The 14,764-nt window shown below is 48.0% G+C and overlaps 1 protein-coding gene and 1 long non-coding RNA gene across 6 annotated transcripts in view; one reads left to right on the forward strand and one right to left on the reverse strand.

Moving 5' to 3' along the window:
* The window catches only part of dpp9 (dipeptidyl-peptidase 9), an 82,737-nt gene extending 73,494 nt beyond the window's left edge, over positions 1-9,243 (reverse strand). For 3 of the 5 annotated variants that reach the window (XM_052037916.1, XM_052037918.1, XM_052037917.1), the window contains exon 1: positions 9,039-9,242. The gene's annotated coding sequence lies outside the window, so the exon portion shown is untranslated. Of the gene's footprint in view, positions 1-9,038 lie in introns of all 5 variants that reach the window. The other 2 variants (XM_052037915.1, XM_052037914.1) reach the window with 2 other exon arrangements.
* On the forward strand, positions 8,413-14,541 carry LOC127582562 (uncharacterized). The gene is made up of 3 exons (XR_007958129.1): positions 8,413-8,478; positions 12,580-12,732; positions 13,988-14,541. It is a non-coding gene; the product is annotated as an uncharacterized LOC127582562 (long non-coding RNA).
* The last annotated feature ends 223 nt before the right edge of the window (positions 14,542-14,764 follow it).

Below are 14,764 nucleotides of genomic sequence, written 5' to 3' on the forward strand. Positions count from 1 at the left end.
AAGAACCTATCAACCTCCGCTTTAAATATACCCAATGACTTGGACTCCACAGCTGTCTGTGGGAATGAATTCCATGGATTCACCATCCTCTGTTCTAAAGGGACATCCTTCTACTTTGAGGCTGTGCCCTCTGGTCCAAGACTCTCCCACGGATGGAAACATCCTCTCCACGTCCACTCTATCCAGGCCTTTCAATATTCGGTAGGTTTCAATGAGATCCCCCCTCATCTTTCTGAACTCCAGCGAGTACAGCCCCAAAGCCATCAAACACTCCTCATATGTTAACCCTTTCATTTCCGTGGTCATTATTGTAAACCTCCTCTCGATCCTCTCCAACAAAAGCACATCCTTCCTTAGATATGGGGCCCAAAACTGCTCACAATACTCTAAATGTGGTCTGACCAATGCCTTATAAAGCCTCAGCATTACATCCTTGCCTTTATATTCTAGTCTTCTCAAAACGAATGCTAACATCACATCTGCCTTCCTTACTACTGACTTAACCTGCAAGTTAACCTTTAGGGAATCCTGCACCAGGACCCCCAAGTCCCTTTGCACCTCCGATTTCTGAATTTGCTCCCCATTTAGAAAATAGTCCACGCCTTTATTCCTTCTCCCAAAGTGCATGACCGTACACTTCCCCACACCATATTCAATCTGTCACCTCTTTGCCCACTCTCCCAACCTGTCCAAGTCCTTCTGCAGACTCCCTGCTTCCTCAACACTACCTGCCCCTCCACCTATCTTTGTATCATCTGCAAACTTGGACACAAAGTCATCAATTCCGTCATCCAGATCATTAACATATAACATGAAAAGTAACAGACCCAACACCGACCCCTGCAGAACACCACTGGTCACCAGCAGCCAACCAGAAAAGGCCCCCTTTATTCCCACTCTGCCTTCTGCCAGTCAGCCAATCTTCTATCCATGCTAGTACCTTTCCTGTAATACCATGGGCTCCTATCTTTTTTAGCAGCCTCATGTGCGGCACCTTGTCAAAAGCCTTCTGAAAATCCAAGTAAACAATATCCACTGACTCTCCTTTGTCTATCCTGCCTGTTACTTCCTCAAAGAATTCCAACAGATTTGTCAGGCAAGATTTCCCCTTAAGGAAACCATGCTGACTTCGGCCTATTTTGTCACGTGCTTCCAAGTACACCGAAACCTCATCTTTGATAATGGACTCTAACATCTTATCAACCACTGAAATCAAGCTAACTGGCCTATAAGGGCAGGCACGGTAGTGTAGCAGTTAGCGCGATGTTATTACAGCGCCAGCGACCCGGGTTCAATTCTGGCCGCTGTCTGTAAGGAGTTTGTATGTTCTCCCCGTGTCTGCATGGATTTCCTCCGGGTGCTCCGGTTTCCTCCCACATTCCAAAGATGTACGGGTTAGGAAACTGTGGGCATGCTACGTTGGTGCCGGAAATGTGGCGACACTTGAGGGCTGCCCCCAGAACACTATGCAAAAGATGCATTTCACTGTGTGTATCTTTTCTTATAATTTCCTGTCATTTGCCTCCCTCCCTTCTTAAAGAGCGGAGTGATATTTACGATTTTCCAGTCCTCGAGAACAATTCCTGAATCTAATGATTATTGGAAGATCACTAGTGCCTCCACAGTCTCTTCAACTACCTCTTTCAGAACCCTGGGGTGTAGTCCATCCAGTCCAGGTGACTTATCTGCTTTCAGACCTTTCAGTTTCCCAAGCACCTTCTCCTTAGTAATAGCGACTACACTCACTTCTGCCCCGACTCTCTTGAATTTCTGGAATGTTGCTGGTGTCCTCCACAGTGAAGACTGACACAAAATACTTATTCAGTTTGTCCACCATGTCTTTGTTCCCCATTGCTACCTCTCCAGTGCCAATTTCCAGCAGTCCTCTCTTTTACCCTTTATATATCTGAAAAAAACTTTCGGTATCCTCTTTTATGTTATTGGCTAGTTTACCTTCATATTTCGTCTTTTCTCCACTTATTGCTTTTTTAGTTGCCTTCTGTTGGTTTTTAAAAGCTTTCCGATCCTCCAGCTTCCCATTAATTTTTGCAATATTGTATGCCCTCTCTTTGGAGTTTATGCTGTCTTTGACTTCCCTTGTCAGCCAAAGTTGCCTCATCATTAGAATGCTTCTTCTTCTTTGGGATGAACTGATCCTGCATCTTCCGAATTACTCCAGAAACTCCTGCCATTGCTGCTCTACCATCATCCCTGCCAGGGTCCCTTCCAATCAACTCTGGCCAGCTCCTCTCCCATGCCTCTGTCATTACCTCTACTCAACTGTAAACCCGATACATCTGATTTGAGCTTCTCCCTCTCAAACTACAGGGTGAAATTTATCATATTATGATCACTGCCTCCTAAAGGTTCCTTTACCTTAAGCTCCCTAATCAAACCTGGTTCACTACACAACACCAAATCCAGAATTGCCTTTTCCCTAGTGGGCTCGACCACAGGATGCTCTAAAAAGCCATCTTGTAGGCATTCTGCAAATTCCTTCCCTTGGGATCCAGTATCAACCTGATTTTCCCAATCTACCTGTATATCAAAATCCCCCATGACCACTGTAACATTGCCCTTTTTACATGCCTTTTCTATCTCCTGTTGTAATTTGTACCTCACATCCTGGCTACTACTCAGAGGCCTGTATAACTCCCATCAGGCTCTTTTCACCCTTGCAGTTTCTTAACTCTACCCACAAGGATTCTATATCTTCTGATCCTATGTCACTTCTTGCTAAGGATTTGATTTCATTCTTTTACCAACAGAGCCACGCCACCCCACCCCCTCTGCCCACCTGCCTGTCTTTGAGAGGATGTGTATCCTTGGATGTTTAGCTCCCAGCTGTGATCTTCTTTCAAACACCACTCTGTGATGCCCACAATGTCATTCCTGCCAAATTCTAACTGCACTATAAGCTCATCTACCTTGTTTCATATACTGCGTGCATTCAAATATAAAACCTTCCGTCTTGTATTCACCACCCTTCTTCTCAAATATGTCTCCATGTTGCCTGAAGTTAAATTCTTATCCCTTTCTAAACTCTCTGTCTTTATTCTGGAGATTTCAGTAACCTCTCCTGCAATCTCCTTCCTTTTTACTTTATCCATACTTTTCCAATCTGTTGAACCCCCCCCCCCCCCCCCCCCCACTATTTAGTTTAAAGCTCTATCCATTGCCCTAGTTATGTTATTCCCCAGGACCCTGGTCCCAGCATGGTTCAGGTGGAGCCCACCTCATTGGAACAGCTCCCTCCTTCCCCAATACTGGGTTTATATAACACTTAACAGAAAAATATGCCAAGATGCTTCATAAAGGCACAGTGAGACAGGAAGTGGAATGTTAACTCAAAACTGCAAAATGGAAGGCCAAAAGTTTGGGTCATAGAGTTAATGTTCTTGAGAATGTTAATGTTTTTATTTTCAGAAGAACATTTGGCAATTAAGCATCGGGACATGAAGATATTTATACAGCACCTCAAGATATCTCATTATACTTGACAGTAAATGAAGTCCATTTTGTATTGTCAATGCCACAGCATGGGAAATGCAGTAGCTAGCACAGTAACGTTCCAATGTAATAATGACCAGAAAATTTATTTTAAAGTAATGTTCGCTGAGGGATACTTTCACAGCTCTTCTTTGAAATGGTGCCATGGAATCTTTTATATTCACCCAAGAAGCCAGAGTTTCTGCCAGAGAAACAGCATTACCAAATGTGTAGCATTCCCTCACTAGGAGTGAGGGTCTGGATGTGTGCTCATTTCTCTAGAGGACCCAAGTCCATATTTGTGAGAGTCATGCTGTGAATGTTGCCACTGAGCCAACAAAGAGTTTTTAATCCCTCGGAAGTATGAGTTTGGGTATTTCTTAAATCATTTCTGCAGGAGAGAAATAATAAGAAATAATCTGATGCTGGTGGCAGATCATTCATACCTCCACTATTTCCTCCCCACAGTTTCAGGTGCCATGACCCCACTGAAGTGGTTATTTGACAGCCACTGTAGCAAGCACTGGGCAGCTGTCACAAACATAAAATTCCCCAGATGTGATTAAATAACTTAAATTTATACAGCACATTTTAATACAAAAAAAATTCAAAGGTGCATCAAAAAGCAAAGGGGAAGGAGTTTGGATTTAACAAAGGTCTTATACGAAGAGAAGTGTATAACCAGACACATTTAAGAAATAAATTCCATCTCACAACATAGATAGAATCTGAAAGGATGACATAGTTAGAAAATACAAACAATGTGGAAAATATAAAAATAGAATTCCGAGTAGATATAAAAAATTAAAAGATACCAGTTGCTGGAAACCTGACAAAAATAGAAAATTCTGGAAACACTCAGGACAAGCTCTATCTGTAGAAAAGGAAATATTCCACTTTCCACAGATGCTGCCTGGTCTGCTGAGTATTTTCTGTTTAGGAGTAGATAGCTTGTTGATGAGCTGGGAGAAGCACAATGGGCCACACAGCTGCCTCTGGAGCCTAACAGTCTATTTTCAATGATTTACTAAATGGCATGAACTGTGAAATCCTGACACACAAGTCAATCTCTTGCCTATATACTCAACAAAATTAAAACAGCAATGTGCTAATGATTCCTACAAGCAAATGCCAACAAGCAATTTACACACATTGCCTTAAAAATGGCAACTGGCATTGAGCAAAAAGGAGCAATGTTGCAAAGTAAACTCTGAAAATTTCCTGTAATCTTTCAAAATTGTGAAGTTTCAGCAGAAAATGGACGAGCTCCATCTGACAGCACTAATACAAAAAAACTAAAATATGCAGTAAATGCAACTGTCACTTGTGGCTGATTTACCCAGAGACAAGCTCGGTCTGTCCAGTTGATCGGTATTACCATATGGCCACTGACCCATATTCTCTGCATAAGAGGCTCTGATCCAAGAACAGAGCAGTGCAGATCCAGTAAAACAAAAAAATGCCTTATTCTATTTGCTTATTTATTGTGTGCTTATTTACTGACCCTATCAAATTCAGTGGTTGTACAAACAAAATTATAGAGTTAATGGACAAGGTATGAACCTCAAAAGCAGATTCCTACAAGTTATCAGAGGCAATTTATTTCACTTTTGGCACAAAAACTACTGCATGTCAGCTGCTCCCATCATCTGAACATTTGCCAAATGGCACTACTTACTGCAGCTGCCTTCCCTTACAATGATTGGAAAATAATCAGTGAAGATTGACTACACAGACAAGACATTTGTACAACCCTCTCGACCATGTAAGATTGAGGATGACCCAACATATGTGAATCACGTGGACGGGCAGACTTGTGTGCATCTAAATACTGTGAAGGGAAAGACTTTATTTGTTACTTCAGATCACCAATAGATGTGAAGTTTGGACCCTATTTACTCACCCCGATTTCAGTCATCACCGAATAACGTTTCCACAAAGAGCCAATTCAGGAGTAAATTCCATTTGCGTGACACACAAAATGTACGTGTAATTTCATACAATGGGCATGAAGAATCATCACAAGACCCCTGACAAAAAGTCCCCCCGAATGGGTTACCAGGTCTGAATGGAATGCATTGTAGATTGCTAAGGGAGAGAAATTAAAAGGTACTGTCGACAATCTTACAATCCTCCTTGGATACAGAGTTGGTGCCAAAGGAAAGGACAATTGAAAAAGTTGCATCCTTTTTGTTTTGAATAAGTGCAAGTACAAACCCAGTAACTGCAAGCCAGCCTATGTAACCCAAGTGACGAGGAAGATGTTAGAGGTAGAATTTCAGAATAAAATTTGCAGTCGGACATGTGGAATAATAAAGGAAAGCCAGAAGGGATCTATCAAAGGAAAGCTAATGATTGAGGTTTTTAAATGAGGTAATGGAGGACTCCTGAGGGCAATGCAGTTGGCATTTCTACATGGACATTCAGAAGGCATTTGATAAACTACACAAGCAAAATATTGAGGATGCTACAAAATTGAAATAAAAAGATGCTAAAAAACACTTGGCAGATGAAGCGACGCTGAATAGACTTTAGTAAAATTGAAACACATGGAAACCAGAGAAAAGGAACAGTGGAACCAGGGATTCAAAACTGAACCAACCATTGAAACAGTAGAGGTGAACATTCTTTAAATCTGATTGGAAGTTTAGTGCTGGGCTCACAACTTTTCCTGACATAGTCCTGAAGTAATGACATGGACTTAAATGTGCAGGATATCATTTCAAAACTTGCCAATGGCAAAACCTGGAAGCATATAAACATCAATAACAGTGACAGAATTCAAGTGGACACTGATAATGTTGGTGGGATAGGCAAGCACATGGTACAGTCACCCGATTATAGCCAATCCAGCTGACTGCCGTTCCACCTTACCCTTAATCAAAATGGTGGATGGTATCCTGACAGTGTTGTCAAATAGCAATTACCAGGAAACTGTTCAATGTTCCTGAGTTTGTTTTTTGCCTGGTCCACTTAGCTCCAAACATGGACAAGAAAGCTGAATTCCAGTGGTAAGGTGAGAGTCCTTATCAAGGCAGCTTTTGACCAAGAGTGGCATCAAGTAACCCAGTAAAACTTAGAAAATGGGGACAAAGGAAAACCATTCCCTAACTGGTCATACTTTATGCAAACTTAGTCTTAGCCCAAAACATTGACTGTTGATTTCCCTCAACAGATGCTGCCTGACCTGCTGATTTCCTCAACCACTTTCTCTTTTTATACTTTATGCAGGGATGGTTATCATCATTGGAAATGATTCATATCAGCAGGAGCTCCTCAGAGCAGGATTGCAAGCCCAACATCTTTAGGTGTTTCATTGAAAGGTCAGAAAAAGGGATGTTTGATAAGTGCACAGTGTCCATTTCTATTCACAACTATTCATTAAATGAGACAGTTCATGCCTGCATACAGCAAGACTCAGACAACATACAAGCATGGACTGATAAATGGCCAGTAACCTTTGTGCCACTGGGAAACAATATTACATCAAGTCCCTCACATTCAGCAACCTGGTAGGGTCACCATCGACTTAATTGGATCAGCCACTTAAATATCATGACAACAAGAGGATAGCAGCTGCGATGCAGTAGCTATTGATTCACCTACTGACACCCCAAAGCATTTCCACCATATTCAAGGCACAGATCAAGAATGTGATGGAATAACTCTCCATTTGCCTGGATGAGTGCAGCTCTAGCAACACTCAAGAAGCTTTTTACTATCCAGGCCAATGCAGCCATCCACCATTAGAAGCTTTCCCTTCATCCATCACCATTCACAATGGCTGCAGTGTGCCCCATCGACAAAGTACCTTACAATTACTCACCATGGCTATCCCAACAAGTGTTTTCAAACATACAAACGCTACACCAAGAGGGACCAGGGCAGGATGAGAATGGTACCAACAGATGCCCCATCAAGTCGCACACCACCTGAAATACACTGCCATTCATTCAGTGCCACTGGGCACCTTCACACTGAGTGCAAGATTCAAGAAAGCAGCTCACCATCCATTTTCTTAAGAGGAAATAAGGGGTATAAAATGCTGCCCTCACTGACACCACCCACATCATGTAGTAAAATTCAAATTTTAGTATTGAGAAGCACAATATGTTGATGAAAATAACGAGACACAATAAAAGGAATACAGAAACAGACACTGCTGTATATACGTGCACAAATCTTTTGAAGTGGCAAGGTAGGTTGAGAAATCAGTTACAAAGGCACATACGATGAACAACCAGAGTATTAATTCTGGACTCATGCAATTTAGGATGTGAATGCCTTGGAAAACATCCATAACAGATTTACCAGAATGACCCCAAGTATAAGGGGCTGGAAAAGCAGAGACTGTTTTCTTTAGAAGAGGAAGTTGAGTAGTGACAGATCTTTACAAAATCACACAGGGTATAGACAAAGTAAATAAAGAGAAACCATTTGCACTGGCAAGAGGATGAAGAGCCAGAGGGCACAGATGTATGATTGATTACCAAGAGATCCAGTGATGGCAGATGGAAAGTAGAGTCACAGAATCATAGTGTGGAAACAGGCCCTTCAGCCACCATGTCTGTGCTAACCACCAAGCACCCATTTAACAAACTTGGCATTATTTTTATTCATTTTATCCTATACTATTTTATTCTCCCCACATTCCACAACTCCCCCCAGACTCTACCTCCCACTTGCACAATTGGGGCAATTTAAGACAATTAACCTCTCAACCAGCAATGTCTTTGACAGAGCAGAGCATCCAGGAAACCCATGCAATCATAGAAGGGACGTGCAAACTCCACACAGAAAAAAGTCCCAGAGGTCAGGATTCTGTGCGGTGAGGCAGCAGCTCTACTTGCTAAACCACTGTGCCATCCCAAATCGTTTTCACACCATCTGGACGCTTTCTGACCTTTGTCCTATGCATTGCACAGTGCCACACCATTTGCACCTGACATCATCAGGGAAAGGCATAGAACACATGCATTCCTGCTCACGGTAGGTTACAAGATTGCTAAATTATGCAGCTTTATTAAAGGGGTAAAAAGAACAAATCCAAGGGTTCCAAACAACACCAGCCCGAGAAAAATTACTCGAATGAAAACTCCAGTCAGCTGTTGACAGGTGTGAGGTGCAGCCAAAGACCAGGCCCTCCCCTCCACTGATCCTTCAGGCTTTAAAAGGGAGAAACAGCCGAAGCCGAGATCTGACTCAGATCGCAGGGATCGCCTGAATCCAAGGGTCCCCTGGGGACCCGGCCGACACCTTTCTCCAGGGCACCGGTAACGGGGCGGGTGGGGTGGGCTGGGCCGGCTCCGTGGCAGCAACCGGCGGCTGGGGCCGGGCTTCCACCACCACAAACCCCTTGTGCTCCCAGGGCCGGGTCAGTCGGCGGCTCCCCAGGCCGACACGGGCCGCTGCGGCCGCCGAGGGCCCGCAGCCTGACCCACGGGCCGAGCCGCAGGACGGTTCCGAGGCGCAGCTTCCGGGGCCGCGGGCTCGGCCCGACTCCTTCCCTCGGGAGCGCCGGCACCGAGCGTCGGCCGCCGCCCACTCACCTTCCACGCAGCCCCTACAATAACGCCGACTCCTTCCCCAACTTCATTCACACTCACGGCGGGACTCAGCGCCGGGAACCCGCACCGCCGCAACCTCGGCCGTTCATCCCGCGACAAGGCAGCCACGGCCGCAGGATCATCCCGAACCCGCAGAGAAGCGGCGCCTCCAGCGGCTCGGAGTACCTACAGCGCCCGCTGCGGCTCGGAGTCGCCTGCAGCGCCACCCGCGGACCGGAGTACCTACAGCGCCCGCTGCGGCTCGGAGTCGCCTGCAGCGCCACCCGCGGACCGGAGTACCTACAGCGCCCGCTGCGGCTCGGAGTCGCCTGCAGCGCCACCCGCGGACCGGAGTACCTACAGCGCCCGCTGCGGCTCGGAGTCGCCTGCAGCGCCACCCGCGGACCGGAGTACCTACAGCGCCCGCGGCGGCTCGGCGTCGCCTGCAGCGCCTCCAGCGGACCGGAGTACCTACAGCGCCCGCGGCGGCTCGGCGTCGCCTGCAGCGCCCCCCCCGCGGCGGCTCGGCGTCGCCTGCAGCGCCCCCCCCGCGGCGGCTCGGCGTCGCCTGCAGCGCCCCCCCCGCGGCGGCTCGGCGTCGCCTGCAGCGCCCCCCCCGCGGCGGCTCGGCGTCGCCTGCAGCGCCCCCCCCGCGGCGGCTCGGCGTCGCCTGCAGCGCCCCCCCCGCGGCGGCTCGGCGTCGCCTGCAGCGCCCCCCCCGCGGCGGCTCGGCGTCGCCTGCAGCGCCCCCCCCGCGGCGGCTCGGCGTCGCCTGCAGCGCCCCCCCCGCGGCGGCTCGGCGTCGCCTGCAGCGCCCCCCCCGCGGCGGCTCGGCGTCGCCTGCAGCGCCCCCCCCGCGGCGGCTCGGCGTCGCCTGCAGCGCCCCCCCCGCGGCGGCTCGGCGTCGCCTGCAGCGCCCCCCCCCCGCGGCGGCTCGGCGTCGCCTGCAGCGCCCCCCCCCGCGGCGGCTCGGCGTCGCCTGCAGCGCCCCCCCCCGCGGCGGCTCGGCGTCGCCTGCAGCGCCCCCCCCCGCGGCGGCTCGGCGTCGCCTGCAGCGCCCCCCCCGCGGCGGCTCGGCGTCGCCTGCAGCGCCCCCCCCGCGGCGGCTCGGCGTCGCCTGCAGCGCCCCCCCCGCGGCGGCTCGGCGTCGCCTGCAGCGCCCCCCCCGCGGCGGCTCGGCGTCGCCTGCAGCGCCCCCCCCGCGGCGGCTCGGCGTCGCCTGCAGCGCCCCCCCCGCGGCGGCTCGGCGTCGCCTGCAGCGCCCCCCCCGCGGCGGCTCGGCGTCGCCTGCAGCGCCCCCCCCGCGGCGGCTCGGCGTCGCCTGCAGCGCCCCCCCCGCGGCGGCTCGGCGTCGCCTGCAGCGCCCCCCCGCGGCGGCTCGGCGTCGCCTGCAGCGCCCCCCCGCGGCGGCTCGGCGTCGCCTGCAGCTCAGTGATTTGGTTACAAGTAGCTCAGTGCCTCATTTTAAAGCCTGTAAATGTTTGTGTTCCCACTGTTGGATTCGGCTCAGGAAAACATTGTGTTTAACCCGTCAAATGCTGCAGGGAGATCTAGGAAATTAAGGAGGGAGATACACCACATTGCTGGCACATATAAGACTTGTGACTTTGGTTAGGGACATTCAGATGTTCTGGCAGAGGAGAAAACATATCGAAGAACTTGAGATAAAAGGAAGTTTAGTTTACAAAGGCAGAGGAATCAACAATGGTGAAAGTAAAAGAAAAATCGTAGATGCTGGAAATCTGAAATAAAAATATAAAATTTTGGAAATAGTCAGCAGGTCAGGCAGCATCTACAACTCATCCTACGTGGTTGTCAACTTAAATTCCACTTTCACAGTTCAGACCCACCCATATCACGGGTATGTTCAAACTATCTGGCATTTGGTTTGGCTTGGTTTATTATTGTCACTTGTACCAAGGTACGGTGAAAAACTTGTCTTGCATACCGATCGTACAGGTCAATTCATTACACAGTGCAGTTACATTGAGTTAGTACAGAGTGCATTGATGTAGTACAGGTAAAAACAGTAACAGTACAGAGTAAAGTGTCACAGCTACAGAGAAAGTGCAGTGCAATAAGGTGCAAGGTCACAACAAGGTAGATCGTGAGGTCAGAGTCCATCTCATCGTATAAGGGAACCATTCAATAGTCTTATCACAGTGGGGTAGAAGCTGTCCTTGAGTCTGGTGGTACGTGCCCTCAGGCTCCTGTATCTTCTACCCGATGGAAGAAGAGAGAATATCCCGGGTGGGTGGGGTCTTTGATTATGCTGGCTGCTACACCAAGACAACGAGAGGTAAAGACAGAGTCCGCGGAGGGGAGGCTGGTGTCTGTGATGCACTGGGCTGTGTCCACAACTCTCTGCAGTTTCTTGCAGTCCTGGGCAGAGCAGTTGCCGTACCAAGCTGAGATACATCCAGATAGGATGCTTTTTATGGTGCATCTGTAAAAGTTGGTGAGAGTCAAAGGGGACAAACCAAATTTCTTTAGCCTCCTGAGGAAGTAGAGGCGCTGGTGAGCTTTCTTGGCCATGGCATCTACGTGATTTGACCAGGACAAGCTGTTGGTGATGTTCACTCCCAGGAACATGAAGCTCTCAACCCTCTCGACCTCAGCACCATTGATGTAGACAGGTGCATGTACACCGCCCCCTTTCCTGAAGTCAATGACCAGCTCTTTTGTTTTGTTGACATTGAGGGAAAGGTTGTTGTCATGACATCATTCCACTAAGCTCTCTATCTCCTTCCTGTACTCCGACTCATCGCTGTTTGAGATACGGCCTACAACGGTGGTATCATCTGCAAACTTGTAGATGGAGTTAGAGCAGAATCTGGCCACACAGTCATGAGTGCATAGGGAGTAGAGCAGAGGACTGAGGACGCAGCCTTGTGGGCACCAGTGTTTAGAATAATCGTGCCGGAGGTATTGCTGCCTATCCTCACTGATTGCGGTCTGTTTGTTAGAAGGTCAAGGATCCAGTTACAGAGGGAGGTGTTGAGTCCTAGGTCTCGGAGTTTGGTGTTTGGCTATTCAACCCTATTTATGCCCCTCATGATTTTATAAACCTCCATAACGTCATCCCTCAGCCTCCCACACTCCAGGGAAAAAGTCCCAGCCTATCCAGACTCTCCTTATAACTCAACCCTTCCAGTGCCGGTAACGTCTGATCAATCTTGGTGCTTTTTAAGTGGGGTGGGGTGATCTTGACAGTTTGAAAGGGGTAGGACAGTGCCTGAAGGAAGAGAACCATTTCCAAACTTTTATGGCAGAAGAACGGAAGGAAAGTTAATTGGTAGCAGTTTAGTGTGAAAAGAGTCTGTGAATGCAGCACCTGGGAATGATGTGCTCTGAGTGAGCATTAACTGAGAGAAATACCGTTGCTATTTCATAAAGCTGGCATCATATGAATTACTTCCTCCCGCATTGTAAAATTCCTCAAATTAGTAATATTATTGGCCAAATTATAGTTTCGGTAGAAGGCTTGTCTGGTGGAAGCTGACACAGATGTTATCATTCAGTGTTCCTTTGTCTCCTCTCACAGGACGGCAAGAGAATAACAGCGTGAAATCCCACGCTATGGATGGTAGCTTTGAAACACATGGAGCAGATCTGTAAAAGGTGACCGAGGTGAAAGGGTGGACCTCATCGACGTATCAGAGCAAGGTGGGAGCAGGGTGTGAAAATGCGATTAAAGGTACCAGTGGACAGTTTTGATTTACACACAAACAGAAAGGAACATTGCAGCAGGGGATGGTCATGCAGTCCTGTAGCCTGATCTGCCATTAAGTCAGATCATGGCTGATCTGTTACCTCAGCTCCACTTATCTCCTCCACCCCACTTTGTCATAAGTCACACAGCAAGAAAACAGGCCCTTTGCCCCGAGTCCGTGCCAACCATCAAGCACCCCTGGACACTCCCGATTTATTCTTCCCACATTCCCATCAATTCTTCCCCCCACCACTCCCCCCCCCTTACCCCTCAGATCCTGCCATTCACCCTCACACTAGGGGCAATTTACAGCAGCCGATTAACCTACCAATCTGCACGTCTTTGGGTTGTGGGAGGAAACCAGAACACCTATGGTGACAGAGAGAACATGCAAACTGCACACAGAGAGAACGCGAGGTTAGGATTGAACCTGCCTCACCAGATGCTGAAGCAACAACTCCTCCAGCATGTCACCCTGACTTTCATCCATATCACCCTTGATACATCAACCTATTAACATCCAAGACCTGAACATTGCAGTTGACAAATTCACCACCTTTTCACAGAGAGAGTTATAGATTTCTTTTGACTGAAAAAATACTCCTTAACTAAATGGTTCCAGCACATTTGAAATAAACGCCTGTTTTCAGTGAATCAAGTACAATGGTCTGCACCGAAGCAGAGCAGCTGTTTCCTCCGGCTGGAGAGTCTGGAACTGATGAGAACTAATTTCAAGGGATTGGCCATTTAGGACTGAGATGAAGAGAAATTCTTCAGTAGTTTGAGTTGAGAATATTTGTAATTTCCTACTCCAAAGGGCTGTGAGTGCTCAATTGATCAATATTCAAGACTTTGGAGTGACAGATTTTAATGGGGGATATAGGAATCGGGGGAGACCAGAGCTGAGCCAGCAATGTTTTTATTCAGTGATAGGGCAGGCTTGAGAAACCACATGGCCTACACATGCAGTGTACTCAGTGCACTGGCAATGCCCCTGAGCCACACTTTATAGTTGGGTTCTGGCTGACACCTCAGGTATAACTGAACTAAAGCAAAGCCCATTACAACTGGGCAAAAATGAAGCTGGCTGAAAGAACCTCCTACCTTGGTCTTTGGGCCTTAACTACAATCATTACTAACCGACAAAATAATTACAAGCCTTGTTGACTTTCTTGCTCTGACTGACTTAATTGCAGTAAGTGAATTCCTTTGTGTCTGAACTTGTTGCATTCTTTCACAGAAAGATTAAATTTACCCAACAATCGTGACAGTAAGGAGCACAGACAGAGCAGGCTGCAAAGCTTGTGTCACCTCCTGGTCACTTTCAAATGAGACATGCACCCTTGAGCGGCTTCAGCCCTTCATCTCCACTGCTGACCTACAACTGAAGTGATGACAGCACTGGAACTTCAGCTCGCGATCTACCCTCTGTCTCTAAAGACCAACTACGACCACACAGAAGTTCTAAGTTCACCATTGAGTTTACACCATTGGACTTGGTTTCTCTGGTAGTGCCACACTAGAGCTGGTTCCCTGATGATTCAACCTTTGGCTTTCCTTCCTGTGAGAACCAGCTGAAAATTCTGAACAAGGACAGATTTGCAAAGACCTGCTGTCACAAAGCTCGCCCTGTCAGTTCAACCCAGAGTTTACAAGCAGCCCGTGCTTCCATTAAAAATAATTCTTGTCCAGTGTTGCTGTCACCTCTTCTGAAAGAAGTGAATGTGCTGGGTTAGACTTCCATGGACAAGCCAGTGGCATCTCATTTCAAATAGTAGCTTTCTCCTGTGTCTTTAAAAATAAGGCTGTATTTTCTTCCTGGTGCTGGAGGAGAGCCAGGGTGGGGTTTCGACTCACCAATCTGACCCCAATGTAATCCTGGACCCACCTCCTGAGGTCGGAATTCATTTCTCAATCTGGGTCCCTGGACAGAATCCCTGGTAGTAAACAGGAGCCTCTGCTTCTGCTGGGAGGTAAATACTGGACGGGGGTCTGCAGCAGCAAGAGTGAGGCCAGA

This window comes from Pristis pectinata, chromosome 24 (genome assembly GCF_009764475.1).
Source record: "Pristis pectinata isolate sPriPec2 chromosome 24, sPriPec2.1.pri, whole genome shotgun sequence".
Lineage (NCBI taxonomy): Eukaryota > Metazoa > Chordata > Chondrichthyes > Rhinopristiformes > Pristidae > Pristis > Pristis pectinata.